The sequence below is a fragment of the Triticum aestivum genome, chromosome 3A (genome assembly GCF_018294505.1).
Source record: "Triticum aestivum cultivar Chinese Spring chromosome 3A, IWGSC CS RefSeq v2.1, whole genome shotgun sequence".
NCBI lineage: Eukaryota > Viridiplantae > Streptophyta > Magnoliopsida > Poales > Poaceae > Triticum > Triticum aestivum.
In genome coordinates this window covers 35,748,710-35,760,378 of record NC_057800.1, presented here as the reverse complement: position 1 = coordinate 35,760,378, position 11,669 = coordinate 35,748,710, and the positions used below count along the sequence as shown (strand labels likewise).

At 46.1% G+C, this 11,669-nt stretch overlaps 1 long non-coding RNA gene across 1 annotated transcript; it reads right to left on the bottom strand.

The window, feature by feature from the left end:
• Nucleotides 1–1,522: 1,522 nt before the first annotated feature.
• Nucleotides 1,523–3,238, bottom strand: LOC123057744 (uncharacterized). The gene is made up of 3 exons (XR_006426943.1): nt 3,056–3,238; nt 2,203–2,295; nt 1,523–1,685 (listed from the first exon to the last, which is right to left on the bottom strand). It is a non-coding gene; the product is annotated as an uncharacterized lncRNA (long non-coding RNA).
• Nucleotides 3,239–11,669: the final 8,431 nt, after the last annotated feature.

The following is an 11,669-nucleotide window of genomic DNA, read 5'->3' as shown; positions in this document are numbered from 1 at the left end:
ATATATATGTTCATTCATGACATCCAACATCCGTACACTCTGGTACGGCCAATGCGCTAGGGGCTTAAGCATACCCCATAATACGGCGTGAGAAGTCCGAACACTTTCGACAGTGCGGCACCCCGAACTTATAGCATTATATGCATCAGCTCCGAATCATGTCTTGGGTCAATAGTTGGGTTTGCCCGACTCCCATGTTTTGGTACCTTACGTTCCACTATATCAGCTAAGGTAGCACTGGGAGAACTACTGCGATTGTGCCCCGATTCTGCTGGGCTAAGCACCTTAGTAGAGAAAGCTAAAACTGACTGTCATGATAAGGCGAGAGACTAGTCGCTGTTCGAGAGGTTTCGAGTCCCTAAAGACTTATGCCGCTTAGAGCGAGGAGTTGCTCTGTCCGGCTTAAGGCGTGTATAGCGCCCCAAATTCGGCCTTCTGAATACTAGGGGCTTCGCCGAAATTTAAAATTATAGAATTCTATGGCTAAGTGAGAGTGATAAAGCATTATAGTCTGATTGCCTTGTTCGTTTTGCTGAGCACCTCCCTTGAAGGACCCAAAAATGGGAACAAGATTGCTCAGGTTTATCCCGAACACCCCAGCACTCGTGTCATGGGGGCAGAAGCCGACGACTAGCCATCTCTCAAATTTGATAAACATCGGATCAGAAGGTAATATTTTAAATTCAAACAAGCATTGCATAGCGCATATGAACAAGTTTTCATCATACAGGATCACACGAGCAAGTTCATTCAAATATTACATCTTTCGCACACTCGTCCACCACAAGACGGGCACCCTTCAGGACACCGTCATAGTACATCTCGGGGTGGCTATGCTCCTTGCCCTGTGGCGGCCCCTCCTTCACCAGCTTCACGGCGTCCATCTTGGCCTAGTGCACCTTCGCACGGGCGAAAGCCCGGCATGCACCTTCGATGCAGACTGACCACTTGATGACTTCCAGCCGTGGGCAGGCATTCACAAGCCGCCTCACCAGGCCGAAGTAGCTGTTCCACTACAAGAATCCTGTTAATACATGACAGATCTAGTCCGTCACTGATTAATGAAAAACTGTCATGGTTGGCCTTCCATGACGGATTTGAAATCCGTCATGTATATCGCATCATAATTTGACATGGTAGCTTCCATGATAGTTCTTGGCCATCATGGATCTGCGCTAGGCCCGCCCAAGCCCAATCTTCTGTGACGGAACAAGCCGTCATGGACATACGCCATGTTGGATTTTTTGCTTGACCAATTGGAATGACGTGGCATCCTACGTGGACGCTACTGGACAATTGTTTTTGTGTTTTCCTTCTTAACCCACATCAGGTGGAGATAACAGTTAGATATTTTTGTTATCTATAAATTTTACGCCTAATATTCAAACAAAGCCATAAATAAAATTTAATTTTCACATAACAGCCCAAACTTATTACAATCATGGCAATGTTCAGATACCAAAATACATATTTACATATATAGCTCATCAAGTATTTACTAACATTATTACTACATCATTTTGCATTTTCTTGGAACAGATCTGAAAAAGGAGCCTCTAAACAAAAACTACTACATAACTCTGCATTTTCTTGGAACCGATCCGAAAAAGGAGCCCCTGATTTCTCCATGTATTTCTCTGTGTATCCGATTTGAAAAAGGAGCCTCTGATTTCTTGGAACCTGCACTAAACAAAGGCATAAATAAACCTGTTAACCAGCATGTGGACAAATCTGGATAAGTGAAAAGAATTATCAGCTAGGTACAAGTGTAGATACAAACTATGGCTGAACTATTTTAAGATGACTAAGCTTCAGGCAGTATAGATATCTAACCCTACACCAGTTTCTAATAAGTAAAACAGAGTACAGTGTTGAAAATTTTTTCTTTTTACAACATGTCTAGATGTAGGCCTTTGGTCTAGATTCAGGAAACAAAAAATTATTGGGATAGTAGATCTAGTATAACTTCATGGCAAAAGAATTGCAAGCATAAATTGCTACACTTTCTTTTATTTAAGTTGGCAATAAAAGATCAAAACTACATCAGGAAAACTAAATGCAACAATTGAAGTTTCGAAAACTAAACACTACATAGCACTTGGCTCACAAGATGCTTCTGAATAGTTTGAAGTGGAACCACATGGACAAGTAATAGAGAAACTTTACATATTTTGGATCTGTAATAAATATCAAGAAACTTACACAAGACCTGTGCCTGAAATATCAAATTCCAGATGAATACAAGAGCTATTCGAAGCTGGTTCCTGGAGTTGCTTCCGGACAACAACATTAGCCCTTGACAATAAACAGCAAGACATGTTTTATTGTAAATATTTAATTAAACTTAATAGAAGGAACGTGCATGTTGAGCTTTTGATATATGAATAGCTGCAAGGGCGTTGGGCATCAAAAATACCATTGCCATTGGTAAGTGTCTGTTCTAAGTTCAAAATTCTAGTAAAGTAACAAATATGTTCTATATATCGTGATTTATCCTCGAAATGCAAATCTGGTATATCGATAAATACAACTCTGTATTAAGGCATTGACCAACCAATATCACAACAAAACATATGATGGCTACTTTCATGAAGAAAGAAAAATATAGAACTACGGAATCCGGGAAAGTATGAACAAAACAAGTATGAACAACATCATCCTTGACACAAAAATAAATTACAGTCTTGTCTACCAAAGTATGCAATACATGTTGGAACATCACACCCCACTATTTGCCACAAATGTAACTTGGACAAAATGGTCAGCTAAGTAGACCCCATAGAGATAAATCAAGAGTCATGAGATTTGAATGTTCAGTGGAAGGATAAGATATGATATTACTCTTCTACTCAGCGAAAAGGCAGATAGCATCATCACCTGCCCCGCTGGCAATTACATCCTTGCTGCATGCACAGAGTAGCAAGGAACCAACAGGAGCATCTCATGGGAGTTTACTTGCTAAAATAAACTAGTAGTTGCTTAACTAACTAGCAGATCTCACGATTTCTACACTGCTAGTGCCCGCACGCTGAGAAAAGAAGATGGAAATAGCCACCTGTGCTACTCTGTCATTGGCTGTAACATGCGAGTATGAGGAAAGGAAGTGGCCACGTTTTCTGCATCAGGTTCACTCCAAGAAAATTTGAGAGCAATCACTTGGAAAGAAAAGAAAAACAGAGCGAGAGGGTCGACCTTGTTCTGTGGGGAATCATGGTGGTTGAACTCGTCCAGCTCGTCGGGCTCGAGCGTGGGGTCCCGGTCGTCCCTCAAGGAATTGGAGAGGCGGAGAGCTCCTGTTGATCTGAATCAAATCAAAAAAATAATTGATTGGGGATGGGAGAAAGAAGGAATGAAGGAGAGGAGACGAGGGGGAAGTAGGGACGGACCTTGTGCGGGGCCTCGTCGTCGCCGGCGTGGTCAAGCTCGGCCTCCCGCAAGTCATGGTCGTCGTCCTCTCCTTGTCCGACGCTTGATGCTCCGAACCTCCGGATGGAGAGGCAGTTGCGTGGCCTGTGAGACAGAGGAGGGAGGCCCCTGGTCAGATCCATGGCCGGCGCGCCGCATCGGCTAGGTTTGGCCGCCGCTTCGATGGGCCCGTTGCAACCGTCATCGCCATAGATCTCGGGTCGTCGTCATCAGTTGGAGGCAGGGAGGTAGGGGAGGAGGGCGGGGACAAGCAGAGGCGTGGCGGCGGAGGACGGGGACGAAGAGAGGCAAGGTGTGGCGGCGGAGGACGGCGACGAGGAGAGGCCAGGTGTGGCGGCGGCGGATGGGGAAGAGACTGGGGACGGGGAAGTGTATTAGGGTTAAGTTTTATACGGGTAAAAGTTTAGGGCTTTAGGCGGGCTTTTGACGGGCCTGCGGGGCTGTACGAGGCTGTTCATGATGGTTTTCAAAACTGTCAGGGGAAATCCGTCATGCATTAACAAGTTTCTTGTAGTGTTGGGAAGAGCGTCGCCAGGCCACATCCGTACTATAAAGCCCTTCATGGCCTGTTCGGCCGCCTTGTGCAGCTCGACCAGTTGCTTCAGCTGGTCGCTCATAGGCATCGGGTGTTCGGTCTCAGTATACTGAGACCAGAACAACTTCTCCGTCGAGCTTTCCTCCTCGGCCTGGTAAAACTTGGTGGCATCCGACACGCTGCGGGGCAAATCTGTGAATGCTCCTGGAGAGCTTCGGACTCGGGTAAGTAACAAGTAATTTACTTGCACATGCTTGCTTTGCATATTGAATGCATTACCCGCCGCTATCTTCCTCATCGCCTCAATCTCCTGGAGGGCTTTTTTGGGCTTCATCCTTGGCATTCTTTGCGCTCTCGAGGGCCGCGGCAAGCTCGGACTCTCGCGTCTTCAAGTCAAATTCCAACACCTCGTGCTTCGTTACGAGAGCTTGGAGCTCTTGCTACACCTCGCCCACTTGTGCCTCTTGCTTTTCCCGCTCGGTGCACTCCTTGGCCGCTTTATCTTCGGCCTCGGACAGTGCTTGCTTTAGGGTCGCCACCTCGGTCGTGGCCCCTGGCAAATTCATGATGATCCTGTCATTTTGCAATCGCGTCTTTTATATATATATATATATATATATACACACACACACACACACACACACACACACACAAGGTATTACTTACCTTTGTTCTCCTCGAGCTGCCTCTTGGCAAGGCCGAGCTCCTTCTCGGACCCTTTGAGGTCCTGCTTCAGTGCGGCAACCTTCGCAGTCAGGGCGGCAGAGGCCAGCAGCCAAGCCTGCATATGCATATAGACATACTTATATTAGACTCTTGCAGATATTATTTGATCCTCTATTCGGCTTTTCTTTGTGAACACCAACAGAGCATTAGGGGCTACTGTCTATGCAGTAATATTTTTCCTATATTTTAAATACTTACCTCCAAGCCTGTTAGAAGGATGGCACAGGCTTCAGTCAGTCCGCTCTTGGTGGACTGAACCTTCTTGATCACCGCATGGGCGTCGATGGAAGTGCCGCGAAGCACTCCCAGCAGATTGTCCGGTGCCTCTGGATGGACAGAGGTCACCGGCACAGGCGTCTTACCCCTTTTGGAAGGGGGCCGCTTGCCCGAGTCCGGAACCACTGGAGGTTCCGGCATGGTGTCTGGCTGAGTGCCGAACTTGGAGCCCCGGTAGCCTTGCTCCCTTTGCTCCTGGAGTCCGGAAGGTCGCCTTGAGGCGCCTTCGGGACTGTCTCTCCCCAGCTCGGTGCCCCTTGAGACAATACCTCGGCATTGTCCGTAGGGCAAGGGGGAGGAGGCGGTCAGAAGTGGATCGCTATCCATATCCGACGAATCCCAGGAGCCGTCCGACGAGGATACGTCGATACGGGATTGGGGCGGTCTACATAATCATATTCGGCGTTAGGAGAAGCAGTGCGACAACGGTATGCTATGAGTTACTCTGGTATCCGAATACTTACGACTTCGCCAGGGGCTTGGCCCTGAGCAGCCACTCGTCTTCGCCGTCGGCGGCGGTGGTGGAGCAGTCCGGAAGGAGAGTCCTTCCCTCCTTGGACCCTTCGGCCTCCCCGGTTGGGGAGGCCTTCCTTTTCTTGTCTCCCCCGGCTGGAGGGGGAGCATCTTCATCTTCCTCCTCCTTATTGTCATGGGAGGAGTGCGTCGCGGAGTTATCGGACGATGAGTCTGATACCACCTGGCGCCGGGAACTCTTTCGGGTTCCCTTGGCCTTCTTCTTGGTCTTCTCCGGCACCTTATAAGGAGTCGGAGTCAGCCTCTCCGCCAGGAGAGCATCCGCGGTGTCTTCGGGCAGGGGGGCCGGACAGTTAATCTGCTCCGATGCCTCCACCTAGTCCTGTCAAAGGCATGGGAACTCAGACCCCGCACATGGTTAAATATGAGAAATAAATATCCTACCGGATGTACAGAACTTACCAGATTCGCAGGGCGCTTCTCGCTTAGCCCGCGGTCCTCGTTGAGAGAGGGAGGGACATCGGCGCCCTTGAACAGCACCTTCCAGACGTCTTTATGCGTCATTTCGAAGAGCTCACTTAGATCCTGGTGCCGGGCCAGGTCGAACTCCCATAAGTTAAAATCCCGTTGTTGACACGGGAAGATCCGGCGAAAGAGCATGACCTGGACTATGTTGACAAGCTTGAGCTTCTTGCTTGTCATATTCCGGATACACTTCTGGAGTCCGTCCAGCTCCACCGACGAACCCCAAGACAGGTCCTTCTCCTTCAAGGAAGTGAGCCGCGTGGGGATTCCGGATCGAAACTCGGGGGCCACAACCCAATTGGTGTCGCGCGGCTCGATGATGTAGAACCACCCCGATTGCCACCCCTTTACAGTCTCCACGAAGGAGCCCTCGAGACATGCGACGTTGGGCATTTTGCCCACCATGGCTCCGCCGCATTCCGCTTGTTGGCCGCCCACAATCTTCGGCTTGATATTAAAGGTCTTCAACCACATGCCGAAGTGGGGCCGGATGTGAAGGAAAGCCTCGCACACGACGATGAACGCCGAGATGTTGAGGATGAAATTTGGGGCCAGATCATGAAAGTCCAGCCCATAATAGAACATGAGGCCGCGGAAAAATGGATGGAGGGGAAACCCCAGTCCGCGGACGAAGTGCGGGAGGAAGACCACCCTCTCGTGACGTTCTGGGGTAGGGATGACCTGCCCCGTGGCTGGCAGTCGGTGCGCGATATCCGTGACCAAGTATCCGGCTCCGCGTAGCTTTTTGATGTGCCCCTCCGTGATGGAAGAGGCCATCCACTTGCCTCCCGCTCCGGACATGTTTGGAGAAGGTTGAGGGGAAAGATGTGGACTTGGGCGCTGGAGCTCGAGTGCGCGAGAATGGGTGAGCAAGGAGGAAGAAGGCGTGGGAAGAAAAAAGGTGAGATCTTATCCCTTTATAAGAGCGGATTAAACTATGCGCCCCACTAGCCTGGTAAAACTCGCTTATCCCCCAAGCACCGTAATTGATGGCACGGTTGGGTCACCCACATCCGTATTGATGAGAATCCCGTAATAAGGGGAACATGATCTCTGCTTTGACAAGACGTGTCAAAAAAACCGCCTCGCGTTATGTGCGGGGCTGGTTAAGGAAAAACGGTTCGAATAATTACCGGGGCATGACATGATGTCATGCTGCCAAAACATGTCAGCAGACTAGATTTGTGGAAATATTATTCTCTCTACGGTGGTATGTGGAACTTATTTTGCAGGGTCGGACACTATCCTTGTATTCAAATTCTTCTGTGGTGTATTCGGAGGAGGAACCCGCCTTGCAATGCCGAAGACAACACTGCGCGCCGGACAAATCGTCATTGAAGCCTGGTTCAGGGGCTACTGAGGGAGTCCTGGATCAGGGGGTATCCGGACAGCCGGATTATATCCTTTGGCCGGACTGTTGGACTATGAAGATACAAGATTGAAGACTTCGTCTCATGTCCGGATAGAACTCTACTTGGCGTGGAAGGCAAGCTAGGCAATACGGATATGTATATCTCCTCCTTTGTAAACAACCTTGTGTAACCCTAGCCCCCTCCGGTGTCTATATAAACCGGAGGGTTTTAGTCCGTAGGACAACATACAATCATACCATATGCTAGCTTCTAGGGTTTAGCCTCCTCGATCTCGTGGTAGATCAACTCTTGTACTACTCATATTGTCAAGAATAATCAAGCAGGAAGTAGGGTTTTACCTCCATCAAGAGGGCCCGAACCTGGGTAAAACATCGTGTCCCTTGCCTCCTGTTACCATCCGCCTTAGACGCACAGTTCGGGACCCCCTACCCGAGATCCGCCGGTTTTGACACCGACAGTGGTGACAATGGGATATCACGTGATTCACTTGATGTATGTTTTGGTGATCAACTTGCGGGTTCCGCCCATGAACCTATGCATAGGGGTTGGCACACGTTTTCATCGTGATTCTCCGGTAGAAACTCTGGGGCACTCTTTGAGGTTCTATGTGTTGGTTGAATAGATGAATCTGAGATTGTGTGATGCATATCGTATAATCATACCCACGGATACTTGAGGTGACATTGGAGTATCTAGGTGACATTAGGGTTTTGGTTGATTTGTGTCTTAAGCTGTTATTCTAGTACGAACTCTAGGGCTTTTTGTGACACTTATAGGAATAGCCCAACAAATTGATTGGAAAGAATAACTTTGAGGTGGTTTCGTACCCTACCATAATCTCTTCATTTGTTCTCCGCTATTAGTGACTTTGGAGTGACTCTTTGTTGCATGTTGAGGGATAGTTATGTGATCCAATTATGTTATTATTGTTGAGAGGACTTGCACTAGTGAAAATATGAACCCTAGGCCTTGTTTCCTAGCATTGCAATACCGTTTGTGCTCACTTTTATCATTAGTTATCTTGCTGTTTTTATATTTTCAGATTACCAAAAGTCAAAAACCTTTATCTACCATCCATATACCACTTGTATCACCATCTCTTCGCCGAACTAGTGCACCTATACAATTTACCATTGTATTGGGTGTGTTGGGGACACAAGAGACTCTTTGTTATTTGGTTGCAGGGTTGCTTGAGAGAGACCATTTTCATCCTACGCCTCCTACGGATTGATAAAGCTTAGGTCATCCACTTGAGGGAAATTTGCTACTGTCCTACAAACCTCTGCACTTGGAGGCCCAACAACGTCTACAAGAAGAAGGTTCTGTAGTAGACATCAAGGTTCTTGCAAGCAAAAGGAAGTGAAGCGCAAGAATTGGAGACAGGATGATCAAATTTCATGCTATATCTATGTAGTATTGTAGTTGTTGATGATTTTTCCTACGAACTTGATCAAACTATGCACCATTTGACTTCAGACAAAATGTATTTGCCTTATTTTTAGAGACGGAGGGAGTATAGTACTATATAATGGACTATACCTGATAATGACATTAATGTACATTTATAGAATCGCAAGTGTAAGAAGCATCTTGAAAAACTAAAATTATTTATGTATCAGCCACCTTGGCTGCAAATGCATCATCGTCTTTACACCTGAAACATAACCTTTTCTGTGGGGCACCTAAAATATAAATCTAATATACATCAAGAACATACAGGTTAACTACATGATGCATCGCAAAAACATATAGTATATGTTATGAAAGTTGTGGTGGGAAAATGGTGCATTACGTATTTGAATGATTTCAAGTATTAGCTAAATGATTCTGACTCAGATGCACTCTCGAGATTTCTTATCTAGTTACTTGGTCATGCATGTACTTATAGTCGACATATGAGTTCATTAAAATCGAAGATTTTATTGGATTAATGGAGACAAGTTGTACCTATGAAGACGGTAATTGTTGGACAGAAAAAAAAAATTACTCAACATTTTTCCTTTCCCTAGGAGATATATATGGAAGTGAAATTTCATTTAAATTACATAAATGGAAAATCAAAACATGGCATAATGAAAAATAATGATAGAGCCATATATGTTTTGGCAATCAGATGATACCTTTTTATGGAAACATTCCCTGAACCATTTAGCCAATGAGAATTAAGCGGTAACATGGAAATTATTGGAATGCAAAGTGTAATATGAACATCCTACATTGTTTAAAATCCACAAAACTTTTATTTCATTTAATCGCGAAGAGGATCTGTTGAATGGAACAACCATGTTTTTTTAATGGAGCCTTGCTGCAATCTTTATATGTACGCAAAGAAAAACAATGTAAAACGAAAACCTCCAAGTGCAACTCTGTAACTTTCAGAATCATAAATGTGAGTATGAAACTAGATTGAAGATGATGGGTTTAACCTCAAATTACAGATGCTACTTCATCTTTATCTTTTGTGGATGGGGGCCTATGCCATCGAAGCACGAAGATGATCCTGCTCCTGATTCTCTGCCAACATCACCATCGAAGGACCAAGCATGAGTATATGTGTAATGGCACCCTCCTAAGAGCAACTTGAACAGATCCGCTGTTTTCTCGTCCCACAAATTTGACATAGGAGCCGCCCGTAAAAAAATTGCGGTACCGCGAGGCCTTCGGCGGAACAGATCCTGTAAACTTGCCCCGCAAAATTTTGCAGGATCTGTTCCGTGTTGGAGGCCACACGGTACCGTAAAAAAAATCAAGGGCTTTGCTATTTCATGATTTTTAAGAATATAAACATAATAGAATCACAATATAAATCAAACTTATAAATGGTCCAGAAGGCAGATCACAATACAACAATCATCTTCATTATAAAAAATGTTTAAACTCAAATAATTAATACGACAACAAATGGTTCGGAAGGCAAATAATTGTTCAAATCACACATGAATACATATAAAATTTATTAAAATAAAATGGGAGTCTGTCTCCCATACAGTCGTCACTAATGTTCAACAAGATCATCACGTAGCTAATAGTGCGTCGCGCTGTTCTCAATCTTCCGATAGGTCTCAAGAAATGCATCAATCTCATCTGGGTCCTGGGAGGCTTCACATCGCTACCAACATTATCATAGTAAAACTCTAAGTTGAAATCCTCTCATCTAAGGATCACATTGTGTAGAATTACACATGCAAACAAGATTTTTCTGAGGGATTTCTTATCCCAGTAGTGAGCAGGAACCCGAACAATGGCAAACCGAGCTTGCAACACACCAAATGCTCTCTTGATATCCTTTCGGCATGCTTCTTGTGCTTGGGCAAAAAAAATACGATTCTTGGTTTTGGGGTCACTTATGGTCTTGACAAATGTTGACCATGGAGAATAAATACTGTAGGCAAGATAATACCACATGGTATAGTCATGTCCATTGACGGTGTAGTTGCAAGCCACAACTTTTCCACTAGCAAGCTAAGCAAAAAATATGAGATCTCTGCAACACGGTTGATATCATTGAGATTCCCGGCAATCCAAAGAAGCAATGCCAAATACACAAGTCATGTGAAGCCACAACTTCAAGCACAATAGTGGGTTTATATTTGTGGCCCGTGTATTGCCCCATCGAAGCCACCAAGCAGTTCTTCCACCTCCAATGCATGAAATCCACACTTCCAAGCATGCGCAGCCATTGTATTGCTTCATCCAGTGCCATCAACTTCTTTGTGCCCTCCTCATTTGGACCTCGAAGATACTCCGGACCAAAAAACCAGATCAATGTCTTCGCAAACATCCGCACGCATTTAAGTGTGGTATCTTCTCCAATGTGAGGATACTCAACAGTATAATCGGCCAGAATGCCACATGTAATCACTCTCATTACCCCAAGCAAACCGGCGGCATTCCTCCGGCGAGTGAAGAGATGGAAATTTTGCTCGCAAGCTTCAACAACATGAACAAAAAGAGACCTACACATTCGATATCGCCTACGAAAAAGATGAGCTGGATATGTTGGTACCTTGGCCAAGTAGTCCTTCATGAGCATGTTGTGGCCGAGAGATCGGTTGCGTGGAATGCAAAGCCGGCCAACCATCGATCAACGGCACTTTCTCTTCGGGCCGGCTTCAAATTTGTCGACGAGATGCAACGACATTGGATGGTCGACATCGTCCTCCAAAATCATCTCCTCTATTTTTGAATCATCGGACGAACCTCGGCCGAGATTCCGCGGCTTACTAGCGGCTGGACCAACCGGATACGCGCTAGGAGGCCGTGTGGCAAGCTCCAAGGCAGATCCATGGCGCCGGCGCCGGCCGCTCACCCTCAGTGTAAAAATGGGCACCCCC